The following is a 14,030-nucleotide window of genomic DNA, read 5'->3' on the forward strand; positions in this document are numbered from 1 at the left end:
GTCCCGGGTTCAAATCCCGGACGATCCCATTTTAGCGGAAAACAATCAAATCCTGCTCAAAATACACAACCCCTCAACATTTCTCATTCCACTCGAAGCATTGTTGCGCAAAACATATTTTTTGCCTCAGGCGAAAAATGGATTACAATGCCTTGGGTTCCTTCCTGCTTGCTCTCAGTGCGCCCTGTGTGATGATTTCACAGGCTCTCTTTCCTGGCATTTAGGCATCAGATATTTGTCTGTCTCTGCCCGCGGCTGTGGGATTTTTCAGGACGTCTGAGTGTATACATGCTGGCTGACACCGCTGCAATTTTCACACTTACCCCTCGCATTCCGAGCAACTGCTGATAAAGTATAGAGGAAATCGTGCAAACATATGAGGGGAACTGTGCTCCTTCAGTCAAACCAGCAAGCTTGTTTCTGTAGTGTAGTGGTTATCACGTTTGCCTCACACGCGAAAGGTCCCCGGTTCGAGACCGGGCAGAAACACTTGGAAGCAGCAGCTTTTGTGTTTGCTCCCTAAAACCTCAGTCTCTCTCAATGCACACTTAGACAGAAATGACCTTTAAAAACTTGTGACCTGTGTAAAATGTGCTTTACTATTGCAGGACGCTAAAAAGTTATCTGCATCCCTCGGTGGTCGTGCATGTGCATTGTTTCTTGTTCTGTTTTTTTTTTTTTTTCTTGGCCATGTTATATTGTGGGGCCTTTAAAGCTGTGACTTTGATAGGAACATTGCAAGCGGCAAAATCAACAAGTGCAGACTGAAGAGTCCGACCTGCACACTGTTTTGGCTGTCAGGATGGCCGAGTGGTCTAAGGCGCCAGACTCAAGAGAGTCTTCAGTGAAGCTGAGCCTTCTGGTCTCTTCATGGAGGCGTGGGTTCATATCCCACTTCTGACAGCTGTATTTTCTTCCCTTAAATCTTGCTCTGCTTGCAGAGCCAGCTCCTCACACCACTATCTTTGGAAGCTGCTGTGGCATGTGAGGAGAAAACCACCAACCCATCGGCTGGGCCCTCAATCAAAATTCTGTGTATTACTGGAAGCGGCGTCTCAGGCACACCTTCTGTTAGAGCTGCACTTTATGACAGTAACTACCATGCTGGTTTCTACTTAAGCAGTTGATTCTATCGTTTGAAGTGAGGCTCTCCTGCCACCTTTTGTGCAAAGAAGACACTGCCCCTGCAACAACACAGGCAGACAAGCTCAAACTAGGTTTCTTGGTAAGGTGGGCGGAGCATATTGGCAATGGTGCCTCCTCGTGACTTGCAATTTACATGAAGAAGACAGAGAGGCAGCTGGGAGTAGGCAGTACCCATGAACCCCTGAACACTGTCTTGCGACTAGCACACAATTCTGAAATGAGGCGGGGGAAAGGAGGTGATTTCCCCATCAAGGGCCATTCCGGGAAATCAGCCACCCTGCGTCTCCCAGGTGAGTGTTTCAGGCCTATGAGCCACTAATATAAATCTCGCCTGATCGAGCGCTGATCGAGCAAGTGTGCTTGAATCCAAGAGGCATGCTCCTCTGGCGCAAGAGCTAGCAGGCCCTTCAGTGCTTCTGGTTGGGAAGTCTAAGGTGCAAGGGTCCATGACTTGCAGCGGGTTACAACTACCAGAAAGGGTCTGCTTTTCACATCAGTGCCCTAGTTCAGCTCACTGGCACAGGGCATTTTGACTACCTCTTGCCTTGCTAGAGACAAACAAAAAATCCTTGACAGAAAACATCAATTGCTATGGCACGCTTAGAGAGAGAGAGCCTCCAAATGGCCCTGCTTTTCTGAAAGACGCTTCAGAAGATGTTTCAAATGACTATGCAGCGGCAGTCTAGTTGGTATAGGGGTATGATTCTCGCTTCGGGTGTGAGAGGACCTCGGTTCAAATCCCAGACAAACCCCTACCTTTATAGGTTCAGTCTGTGTTTTAAACAGGAGTATTTCTGCTTTTCACTCTTGTAAGATGTCATGTTGCAATGCAATACATGCTTTATACTGGCGTCAAGACGGTTCAGCATCATGAAGGTATGCGAGATTTCTTTGCAACTGCTTTTCTGTGCTGGAGCAGCAGTGCTCGTAGGAACATTAAATGCACAGTGCTTCTCCATGGTAATTTCGGGTCCAGTTCTGAAATCACCTCTTGGAATGAAAGTGATCCCAGTTCCTTTCTTCCAAGGGAAGAGATCGTGTTCCGGAAGACTCAGCTATGAGCGTCATGAACATTGGCCCTCATCCATGCATCCCAGTCCAATGCATAGCCACATAAAGCAAGCAGGTGTGTCTGTTTCCATAGTGTGGTGGTTCCAGTACAATGCATAGCCATATAAAGCAAGCCGGCAAGTGTGTATGTTTGTGTAGTGTAGTGGTTATCATGCGCACCTCACGTGCGAAAGGTCCCTGGTTCGAGTCGCTGGGCTTTTTTACAGTATTTGCATTTCCTGCCTCACCTGACAGGCAAGCTGAGATAAAAGAGACTGTGTCTATCCCTCACCATCGTGAGGTACTACGCTGCTGGGGCATCTGTCACAGCTCACCAAGAGGAGTTGCGCCAGCTTACGGCAGTCAGTTGCTCACTGTTTGACCTTTGCAATGAAGCCTGAGCCTACAGCATTCAAGCCAGCCAAGGAAGGAAGGTACGACAGCGAAAATAGCTTTCCTGCCCTCACCAAGAACACACACCTTGAGCAAATAAAGTGCCAGACTTACAAGGCCCTATCGCCACCGGAGCATCACTTTTAGTGACGCCCCGGTGGCACTATGCACTGCGCGGTATTTACAAGATGGCGTTCAGCCACTTTTCGTGGCTTAACACCACCTTGTAAATACGGCCCCTTAGCATGCAGCGCGTTCCCTGGAAGGGGCGTGCAATGGGTGTTGTTGGGAGTGTGCCACAGCAACACCATAGCATTTTGATGCTGCTCCAGATTTAGGAGTTGGCGTAAATCTGCGTCAGCGCCAAAATCCAACGCCATCCCAGGGGTGTCGTTAGAGTGGCGCACTGAGGACAAATGTTTTCATTTCTCCTTGTTTTTGCTCTTTCTATGTGTGATGCATTCTGCAGCTCACATAGAAGTAAGAGCAAATCACCATCGAAGATTTTTTTTTTGGGCAGGAAGGTGTCCCTTCCTGCACAAAAACAATTTCCCCCTCAACGCAGTCATCCTTGTACCATGGTGCAAGAACGGCTGCATTGGCGCTCAGCAGCTAATTTAGAGCTGGCGCAGGGGGAAGCACAGGGGTGCGCTGTATTCTACTAAATACGGCGCTTCCCTGCATTTTGAAAATGACGGCGCGTGGGGCTTGCAAATTTGGCACAGCGTCGCGCTTAGTCATTTTCTTGTAAATCTGGGCCAAAATGTCTAAAGGATAGAGGCTTTTTATGTCATGTTCGATGAAGACCATGCAAATGACTCTAGTCGTACTGCAGAAGAGAGCACCATGTGCAGTTTCTTGCTTTGGGATGTAGTCTCCCACTCTCTGTCACCAAACCTCCGAGCAGGGTCGGAGCCGTTGCATTTCTGTGCCGAGGCTCGTTGGTCCAGGGGTATGATTCTCGCTTAGGGGGCGCGAGGTCCAGGTTCAAATCCCGGACGAGCCCATTTTAGCGGAAAACAATCAAATCCTGCTCAAAATACACAACCCCTCAACATTTCTCATTCCACTCGAAGCATTGTTGCGCAAAACATATTTTTTGCCTCAGGCGAAAAATGGATTACAATGCCTTGGCTTCCTTCCTGCTTGCTCTCAGTGCGCCCTGTGTGATGATTTCACAGGCTCTCCTTCCTGGCATTTAGGCATCAGATATTTGTCTGTCTCTGCCCGCAGCTGTGGGATTTTTCAGGACGTCTGAGTGTATGCATGCTGGCTGACACCGCTGCAATTTTCACACTTACCCCTCGCATTCCGAGCAACTGCTGATAAAGTATAGAGGAAATCGTGCAAACATATGAGGGGAACTGTGCTCCTTCAGTCAAACCAGCAAGCTTGTTTCTGTAGTGTAGTGGTTATCACGTTTGCCTCACACGTGAAAGGTCCCCGGTTCGAGATCGGGCAGAAACACTTGGAAGCAGCAGCTTTTGTGCTTGCTCCCTAAAACCTCAGTCTCTCTCAATGCGCACTTAGACAGAAATGACCTTTAAAAACTTGTGACCTGTGTAAAACGTTCTTTACTATTGCAGGACGCTAAAAAGTTATCTGCATCCCTCGGTGGTCGTGCATGTGCATTGTTTCTTGTTCTGTTTTTTTTTTTTTTTCTTGGCCATGTTATATTGTGGGGCCTTTAAAGCTGTGACTTTGATAGGAACATTGCAAGCGGCAAAATCAACAAGTGCAGACTGAAGAGTCCGACCTGCACACTGTTTCGGCTGTCAGGATGGCCGAGTGGTCTAAGGCGCCAGACTCAAGAGAGCTTGATCTTCAGTGAAGTTGAGCCTTCTGGTCTCTTCATGGAGGCGTGGGTTCAAATCCCACTTCTGATAGGTGTATTTTCTTCCCTTAAATCTTGCTCTGCTTGCAGAGCCAGATCCTCACACCACTATCTTTGGAAGCTGCTGTGGCATGTGAGTAGAAATCCACCAACCCATCGGCTGGGCCCTCAATCAAAATTCTGTGTATTACTGGAAGGGGCGTCTCAGGCACACCTTCTGTTAGAGCTGCACTTTATGACAGTAACTACCATGCTGCTTTCTACTTAAGCAGTTGATTCTATCGTTTGAAGTGAGGCTCTCCTGCCACCTTTTGGGCAAAGAAGATACTGCCCCTGCAACAACACAGGCAGACAAGCTCAAACTAGGTTTCTTGGTTAGGTGGGCGGAGCATATTGGCAATGGTGCCTCCTCGTGACTTGCAATTTACATGAAGAAGACAGAGAGGCAGCTGGGAGTAGGCAGTACCCATGAACCCCTGAACACTGTCATGCGACTAGCACACAATTCTGAAATGAGGCGGGGGAAAGGAGGTGATTTCCCCATCAAGGGCCATTCCGGGAAATCAGCCACCCTGCGTCTCCCAGGTGAGTGTTTCAGGCCTATGAGCCACTAATATAAATCTCGCCTGATCGAGCGCTGATCGAGCAAGTGTGCTTGAATCCAAGAGGCATGCTCCTCTGGCTCAAGAGCTAGCAGGCCCTTCAGTGCTTCTGGTTGGGAAGTCTAAGGTGCAAGGGTCCATGACTTGCAGCGGGTTACAACTAACAGAAAGGGTCTGCTTTTCACATCAGTGCCCTAGTTCAGCTCACTGGCACAGGGCATTTTGACTACCTCTTGCCTTGCTAGAGACAAACAAAAAATCCTTGACAGAAAACATCAATTGCTATGGCACGCTTAGAGAGAGAGAGCCTCCAAATGGCCCTGCTTTTCTGAAAGACGCTTCAGAAGATGTTTCAAATGACTATGCGGCGGCAGTCTAGTTGGTATAGGGGTATGATTCTCGCTTCGGGTGTGAGAGGACCTCGGTTCAAATCCCAGACAAACCCCTACCTTTATAGGTTCAGTCTGTGTTTTAAACAGGAGTATTTCTGCTTTTCACTCTTGTAAGATGTCATGTTGCAATGCAATACATGCTTTATACTGGCGTCGAGACGGTTCAGCATCATGAAGGTATGCGAGATTTCTTTGCAACTGCTTTTCTGTGCTGGAGCAGCAGTGCTCGTAGGAACATTAAATGCACAGTGCTTCTCCATGGTAATTTCGGGTCCAGTTCTGAAATCACCTCTTGGAATGAAAGTGATCCCAGTTCCTTTCTTCCAAGGGAAGAGATCGTGTTCCGGAAGGCTCAGCTTTGAGCGTCATGAACATTGGCCCTCATCCTTGCATCCCAGTCCAATGCATAGCCACATAAAGCAAGCAGGTGTGTCTGTTTCCATAGTGAGGTGGTTCCAGTACAATGCATAGCCACATGAAGCAAGCCGGCAAGTGTGTCTGTTTGTGTAGTGTAGTGGTTATCATGCGCACCTCACATGCGAAAGGTCCCTGGTTCGAGTCGCTGGGCTTTTTCACAGTATTTGCATTTCCTGCCTCCCCTGACAGGCAAGCTGAGATAAAAGAGACTGTGTCTATCCCTCACCATCGTGAGGTACTACGCTCCTGGGGCATCTGTCACAGCTCACCAAGAGGAGGTGCGCCAGCTTACGGCAGTCAGTTGCTCACTGTTTGACCTTTGCAATGAAGCCTGAGCCTACAGCATTCAAGCCAGCCAAGGAAGGAAGGTACGAGAGCGAAAATAGCTTTCCTGCCCTCACCAAGAACACACACCTTGAGCAAATAAAGTGCCAGACTTACAAGGCCCTATCGCCACCGGAGCATCACTTTTAGTGACGCCCCGGTGGCACTATGCACTGCGCGGTATTTACAAGATGGCGTTCAGCCACTTTTTGTGGCTTAACACCACCTTGTAAATACGGCCCCTTAGCACGCAGCGCGTTCCCTGGAAGGGGCGTGCAATGGGTGTTGTTGGGAGTGTGCCACAGCAACACCATAGCATTTTGATGCTGCTCCAGATTTAGGAGTTGGCGTAAATCTGCGTCAGCGCCAAAATCCAACGCCATCCCAGGGGTGTCGTTAGAGTGGCGCACTGAGGAGAAATGTTTTCATTTCTCCTTGTTTTTGCTCTTTCTATGTGTGATGCATTCTGCAGCACACATAGAAGTAAGAGCAAATCACCATTGAAGATTTTTTTTTTGGGCAGGAAGGTGTCCCTTCCTGCACAAAAACAATTTCCCCCTCAACGCAGTCATCCTTGTACCATGGTGCAAGAACGGCTGCGTTGGCGCTCAGCAGCTAATTTAGAGCTGGCGCAGGGGGAAGCACAGGGGTGCGCTGTATTCTACTAAATACGGCGCTTTCCTGCATTTTGAAAATGACGGCGCGTGGGGCTTGCAAATTTGGCACAGCGTCGCGCTTAGTCATTTTCTTGTAAATCTGGGCCAAAATGTCTAAAGGATAGAGGCTTTTTATGTCATGTTCGATGAAGACCATGCAAATGACTCTAGTCGTACTGCAGAAGAGAGCACCATGTGCAGTTTCTTGCTTTGGGATGTAGTCTCCCACTCTCTGTCACCAAACCTCCGAGCAGGGTCGGAGCCGTTGCATTTCTGTGCCCAGGCTCGTTGGTCTAGGGGTATGATTCTCGCTTAGGGTGCGAGAGGTCCCGGGTTCAAATCCCAGACGAGCCCATTTTAGCGGAAAACAATCAAATCCTGCTCAAAATACACAACCCCTCAACATTTCTCATTCCACTCGAAGCATTGTTGCGCAAAACATATTTTTTGCCTCAGGCGAAAAATGGATTACAATGCCTTGGCTTCCTTCCTGCTTGCTCTCAGTGCGCCCTGTGTGATGATTTCACAGGCTCTCCTTCCTGGCATTTAGGCATCAGATATTTGTCTGTCTCTGCCCGCAGCTGTGGGATTTTTCAGGACGTCTGAGTGTATGCATGCTGGCTGACACCGCTGCAATTTTCACACTTACCCCTCGCATTCCGAGCAACTGCTGATAAAGTATAGAGGAAATCGTGCAAACATATGAGGGGAACTGTGCTCCTTCAGTCAAACCAGCAAGCTTGTTTATGTAGTGTAGTGGTTATCACGTTCGCCTCACACGCGAAAGGTCCCCGGTTCGAGACCGGGTAGAAACACTTGGAAGCAGCAGCTTTTGTGTTTGCTCCCTAAAACCTCAGTCTCTCTCAATGCACACTTAGACAGAAATGACCTTTAAAAACTTGTGACCTGTGTAAAACGTGCTTTACTATTGCAGGACGCTAAAAAGTTATCTGCATCCCTCGGTGGTCGTGCATGTGCATTGTTTCTTGTTCTGTTTTTTTTTTTTTTTCTTGGCCATGTTATATTGTGGGGCCTTTAAAGCTGTGACTTTGATAGGAACATTGCAAGCGGCAAAATCAACAAGTGCAGACTGAAGAGTCCGACCTGCACACTGTTTTGGCTGTCAGGATGGCCGAGTGGTCTAAGGCGCCAGACTCAAGAGAGCTTGATCTTCAGTGAAGCTGAGCCTTCTGGTCTCTTCATGGAGGCGTGGGTTCAAATCCCACTTCTGACAGGTGTATTTTCTTCCCTTAAATCTTGCTCTGCTTGCAGAGCCAGCTCCTCACACCACTATCTTTGGAAGCTGCTGTGGCATGTGAGGAGAAATCCACCAACCCATCGGCTGGGCCCTCAATCAAAATTCTGTGTATTACTGGAAGGGGCGTCTCAGGCACACCTTCTGTTAGAGCTGCACTTTATGACAGTAACTACCATGCTGGTTTCTACTTAAGCAGTTGATTCTATCGTTTGAAGTGAGGCTCTCCTGCCACCTTTTGGGCAAAGAAGACACTGCCCCTGCAACAACACAGGCAGACAAGCTAAAACTAGGATTCTTGGTTAGGTGGGCGGAGCATATTGGCAATGGTGCCTCCTCGTGACTTGCAATTTACATGAAGAAGACAGAGAGGCAGCTGGGAGTAGGCAGTACCCATGAACCCCTGAACACTGTCTTGCGACTAGCACACAATTCTGAAATGAGGCGGGGGAAAGGAGGTGATTTCCCCATCAAGGGCCATTCCGGGAAATCAGTCACCCTGTGTCTCCCAGGTGAGTGTTTCAGGCCTATGAGCCACTAATATAAATCTCGCCTGATCGAGCGCTGATCGAGCAAGTGTGCTTGAATCCAAGAGGCATTCTCCTCTGGCTCAAGAGCTAGCAGGCCCTTCAGTGCTTCTGGTTGGGAAGTCTAAGGTGCAAGGGTCCATGACTTGCAGCGGGTTACAACTAACAGAAAGGGTCTGCTTTTCACATCAGTGCCCTAGTTCAGCTCACTGGCACAGGGCATTTTGACTACCTCTTGCCTTGCTAGAGACAAACAAAAAATCCTTGACAGAAAACATCAATTGCTATGGCACGCTTAGAGAGAGAGAGCCTCCAAATGGCCCTGCTTTTCTGAAAGACGCTTCAGAAGATGTTTCAAATGACTATGCAGCGGCAGTCTAGTTGGTAAAAGGGTATGATTCTCGCTTCGGGTGTGAGAGGACCTCGGTTCAAATCCCAGACAAACCCCTACCTTTATAGGTTCAGTCTGTGTTTTAAACAGGAGTATTTCTGCTTTTCACTCTTGTAAGATGTCATGTTGCAATGCAATACATGCTTTATACTGGCGTCGAGACGGTTCAGCATCATGAAGGTATGCGAGATTTCTTTGCAACTGCTTTTCTGTGCTGGAGCAGCAGTGCTCGTAGGAACATTAAATGCACAGTGCTTCTCCATGGTAATTTCGGGTCCAGTTCTGAAATCACCTCTTGGAATGAAAGTGATCCCAGTTCCTTTCTTCCAAGGGAAGAGATCGTGTTCCGGAAGGCTCAGCTTTGAGCGTCATGAACATTGGCCCTCATCCTTGCATCCCAGTCCAATGCATAGCCACATAAAGCAAGCAGGTGTGTCTGTTTCCATAGTGTGGTGGTTCCAGTACAATGCATAGCCACATGAAGGAAGCCGGCAAGTGTGTCTGTTTGTGTAGTGTAGTGGTTATCATGCGCACCTCACATGCGAAAGGTCCCTGGTTCGAGTCGCTGGGCTTTTTCACAGTATTTGCATTTCCTGCCTCACCTGACAGGCAAGCTGAGATAAAAGAGACTGTGTCTATCCCTCACCATCGTGAGGTACTACGCTCGTGGGGCATCTGTCACAGCTCACCAAGAGGAGTTGCGCCAGCTTACGGCAGTCAGTTGCTCACTGTTTGACCTTTGCAATGAAGCCTGAGCCTACAGCATTCAAGCCAGCCAAGGAAGGAAGGTACGAGAGCGAAAATAGCTTTCCTGCCCTCACCAAGAACACACACCTTGAGCAAATAAAGTGCCAGACTTACAAGGCCCTATCGCCACCGGAGCATCACTTTTAGTGACGCCCCGGTGGCACTATGCACTGCGCGGTATTTACAAGATGGCGTTCAGCCACTTTTTGTGGCTTAACACCACCTTGTAAATACGGCCCCTTAGCACGCAGCGCGTTCCCTGGAAGGGGCGTGCAATGGGTGTTGTTGGGAGTGTGCCACAGCAACACCATAGCATTTTGATGCTGCTCCAGATTTAGGAGTTGGCGTAAATCTGCGTCAGCGCCAAAATCCAACGCCATCCCAGGGGTGTCGTTAGAGTGGCGCACTGAGAAGAAATGTTTTCATTTCTCCTTGTTTTTGCTCTTTCTATGTGTGATGCATTCTGCAGCACACATAGAAGTAAGAGCAAATCACCATTGAAGATTTTGTTTTTGGGCAGGAAGGTGTCCCTTCCTGCACAAAAACATTTTCCCCCTCAACGCAGTCATCCTTGTACCATGGTGCAAGAACGGCTGCATTGGCGCTCAGCAGCTAATTTAGAGCTGGCGCAGGGGGAAGCACAGGGGTGCGCTGTATTCTACTAAATATGGCGCTTCCCTGCATTTTGAAAATGGCTGCGCGTGGGGCTTGCAAATTTGGAACAGCGTCGCGCTTAGTCATTTTCTTGTAAATCTGGGCCAAAATGTCTAAAGGATAGAGGCTTTTTATGTCATGTTCGATGAAGACCATGCAAATGACTCTAGTCGTACTGCAGAAGAGAGCACCATGTGCAGTTTCTTGCTTTGGGATGAAGTCTCCCACTCTCTGTCACCAAACCTCCGAGCAGGGTCGGAGCCGTTGCATTTCTGTGCCCAGGCTCGTTGGTCTAGGGGTATGATTCTCGCTTAGGGTGTGAGAGGTCCCGGGTTCAAATCCCAGACGAGCCCATTTTAGCGGAAAACAATCAAATCCTGCTCAAAATACACAACCCCTCAACATTTCTCATTCCACTCGAAGCATTGTTGCGCAAAACATATTTTTTGCCTCAGGCGAAAAATGGATTACAATGCCTTGGCTTCCTTCCTGCTTGCTCTCAGTGCGCCCTGTGTGATGATTTCACAGGCTCTCCTTCCTGGCATTTAGGCATCAGATATTTGTCTGTCTCTGCCCGCAGCTGTGGGATTTTTCAGGACGTATGAGTGTATGCATGCTGGCTGACACCGCTGCAATTTTCACACTTACCCCTCGCATTCCGAGCAACTGCTGATAAAGTATAGAGGAAATCGTGCAAACATATGAGGGGAACTGTGCTCCTTCAGTCAAACCAGCAAGCTTGTTTCTGTAGTGTAGTGGTTATCACGTTCGCCTCACACGCGAACGGTCCCCGGTTCGAGACTGGGCAGAAACACTTGGAAGCAGCAGCTTTTGTGTTTGCTCCCTAAAACCTCAGTCTCTCTCAATGCACACTTAGACAGAAATGACCTTTAAAAACTTGTGACCTGTGTAAAACGTGCTTTACTATTGCAGGACGCTAAAAAGTTATCTGTATCCCTCGGTGGTCGTGCTTGTGCATTGTTTCTTGTTCTGTTTTTTTTTTTTTCTTGGCCATGTTATATTGTGGGGCCTTTAAAGCTGTGACTTTGATAGGAACATTGCAAGTGGCAAAATCAACAAGTGCAGACTGAAGAGTCCGACCTGCACACTGTTTTGGCTGTCAGGATGGTCGAGTGGTCTAAGGCGCCAGACTCAAGAGAGCTTGATCTTCAGTGAAGCTGAGCCTTCTGGTCTCTTCATGGAGGCGTGGGTTCAAATCCCACTTCTGACATGTGTATTTTCTTCCCTTAAATCTTGCTCTGCTTGCAGAGCCAGCTCCTCACACCACTATCTTTGGAAGCTGCTGTGGCATGTGAGTAGAAATCCACCAACCCATCGGCTGGGCCCTCAATCAAAATTCTGTGTATTACTGGAAGGGGCGTCTCAGGCACACCTTCTGTTAGAGCTGCACTTTATGACAGTAACTACCATGCTGCTTTCTACTTAAGCAGTTGATTCTATCGTTTGAAGTGAGGCTCTCCTGCCACCTTTTGGGCAAAGAAGATACTGCCCCTGCAACAACACAGGCAGACAAGCTCAAACTAGGTTTCTTGGTTAGGTGGGCGGAGCATATTGGCAATGGTGCCTCCTCGTGACTTGCAATTTACATGAAGAAGACAGAGAGGCAGCTGGGAGTAGGCAGTACCCATGAACCCCTGAACACTGTCATGCGACTAGCACACAATTCTGAAATGAGGCGGGGGAAAGGAGGTGATTTCCCCATCAAGGGCCATTCCGGGAAATCAGCCACCCTGCGTCTCCCAGGTGAGTGTTTCAGGCCTATGAGCCACTAATATAAATCTCGCCTGATCGAGCAAGTGTGCTTGAATCCAAGAGGCATGCTCCTCTGGCTCAAGAGCTAGCAGGCCCTTCAGTGCTTCTGGTTGGGAAGTCTAAGGTGCAAGGGTCCATGACTTGCAGCGGGTTACAACTACCAGAAAGGGTCTGCTTTTCACATCAGTGCCCTAGTTCAGCTCACTGGCACAGGGCATTTTGACTACCTCTTGCCTTGCTAGAGACAAACAAAAAATCCTTGACAGAAAACATCAATTGCTATGGCACGCTTAGAGAGAGAGAGCCTCCAAATGGCCCTGCTTTTCTGAAAGACGCTTCAGAAGATGTTTCAAATGACTATGCAGCGGCAGTCTAGTTGGTATAGGGGTATGATTCTCGCTTCGGGTGTGAGAGGACCTCGGTTCAAATCCCAGACAAACCCCTACCTTTATAGGTTCAGTCTGTGTTTTAAACAGGAGTATTTCTGCTTTTCACTCTTGTAAGATGTCATGTTGCAATGCAATACATGCTTTATACTGGCGTCGAGACGGTTCAGCATCATGAAGGTATGCGAGATTTCTTTGCAACTGCTTTTCTGTGCTGGAGCAGCAGTGCTCGTAGGAACATTAAATGCACAGTGCTTCTCCATGGTAATTTCGGGTCCAGTTCTGAAATCACCTCTTGGAATGAAAGTGATCCCAGTTCCTTTCTTCCAAGGGAAGAGATCGTGTTCCGGAAGGCTCAGCTTTGAGCGTCATGAACATTGGCCCTCATCCTTGCATCCCAGTCCAATGCATAGCCACATAAAGCAAGCAGGTGTGTCTGTGTCCATAGTGTGGTGGTTCCAGTACAATGCATAGCCACATGAAGCAAGCCGGCAAGTGTGTCTGTTTGTGTAGTGTAGTGGTTATCATGCGCACCTCACATGCGAAAGGTCCCTGGTTCGAGTTGCTGGGCTTTTTCACAGTATTTGCATTTCCTGCCTCACCTGACAGGCAAGCTGAGATAAAAGAGACTGTGTCTATCCCTCACCATCGTGAGGTACTACGCTCCTGGGGCATCTGTCACAGCTCACCAAGAGGAGTTGCGCCAGCTTACGGCAGTCAGTTGCTCACTGTTTGACCTTTGCAATGAAGCCTGAGCCTACAGCATTCAAGCCAGCCAAGGAAGGAAGGTACGAGAGCGAAAATAGCTTTCCTGCCCTCACCAAGAACACACACCTTGAGCAAATAAAGTGCCAGACTTACAAGGCCCTATCGCCACCGGAGCATCACTTTTAGTGACGCTCCGGTGGCACTATGCACTGCGCGGTATTTACAAGATGGCGTTCAGCCACTTTTTGTGGCTTAACACCACCTTGTAAATACGGCCCCTTAGCACGCAGCGCGTTCCCTGGAAGGGGCGTGCAATGGGTGTTGTTGGGAGTGTGCCACAGCAACACCATAGCATTTTGATGCTGCTCCAGATTTAGGAGTTGGCGTAAATCTGCGTCAGCGCCAAAATCCAACGCCATCCCAGGGGTGTCGTTAGAGTGGCGCACTGAGAAGAAATGTTTTCATTTCTCCTTGTTTTTGCTCTTTCTATGTGTGATGCATTCTGCAGCACACATAGAAGTAAGAGCAAATCACCATTGAAGATTTTGTTTTTGGGCAGGAAGGTGTCCCTTCCTGCACAAAAACATTTTCCCCCTCAACGCAGTCATCCTTGTACCATGGTGCAAGAACGGCTGCATTGGCGCTCAGCAGCTAATTTAGAGCTGGCGCAGGGGGAAGCACAGGGGTGCGCTGTATTCTACTAAATATGGCGCTTCCCTGCATTTTGAAAATGGCGGCGCGTGGGGCTTGCAAATTTGGAACAGCGTCGCGCTTA

The 14,030-nt window shown here is 48.6% G+C and overlaps 4 non-coding genes across 4 annotated transcripts; all 4 read left to right on the top strand.

The window, feature by feature from the left end:
* The first annotated feature begins 416 nt into the window (after positions 1-416).
* On the top strand, positions 417-489 carry TRNAV-CAC (transfer RNA valine (anticodon CAC)). The gene has a single exon. It is a non-coding gene; the product is annotated as a tRNA-Val (tRNA).
* A 6,607-nt stretch (positions 490-7,096) lies between these two features.
* TRNAP-AGG (transfer RNA proline (anticodon AGG)) lies at positions 7,097-7,168 on the top strand. The gene has a single exon. It is a non-coding gene; the product is annotated as a tRNA-Pro (tRNA).
* Positions 7,169-7,936: 768 nt separating this feature from the next.
* TRNAL-CAA (transfer RNA leucine (anticodon CAA)) lies at positions 7,937-8,048 on the top strand. The gene is made up of 2 exons: positions 7,937-7,974; positions 8,003-8,048. It is a non-coding gene; the product is annotated as a tRNA-Leu (tRNA).
* A 3,081-nt stretch (positions 8,049-11,129) lies between these two features.
* TRNAV-CAC (transfer RNA valine (anticodon CAC)) lies at positions 11,130-11,202 on the top strand. The gene has a single exon. It is a non-coding gene; the product is annotated as a tRNA-Val (tRNA).
* Positions 11,203-14,030: the final 2,828 nt, after the last annotated feature.

This window comes from Pleurodeles waltl, unplaced genomic scaffold (assembly GCF_031143425.1).
Source record: "Pleurodeles waltl isolate 20211129_DDA unplaced genomic scaffold, aPleWal1.hap1.20221129 scaffold_91, whole genome shotgun sequence".
Taxonomy (NCBI): Eukaryota; Metazoa; Chordata; class Amphibia; order Caudata; family Salamandridae; genus Pleurodeles; species Pleurodeles waltl.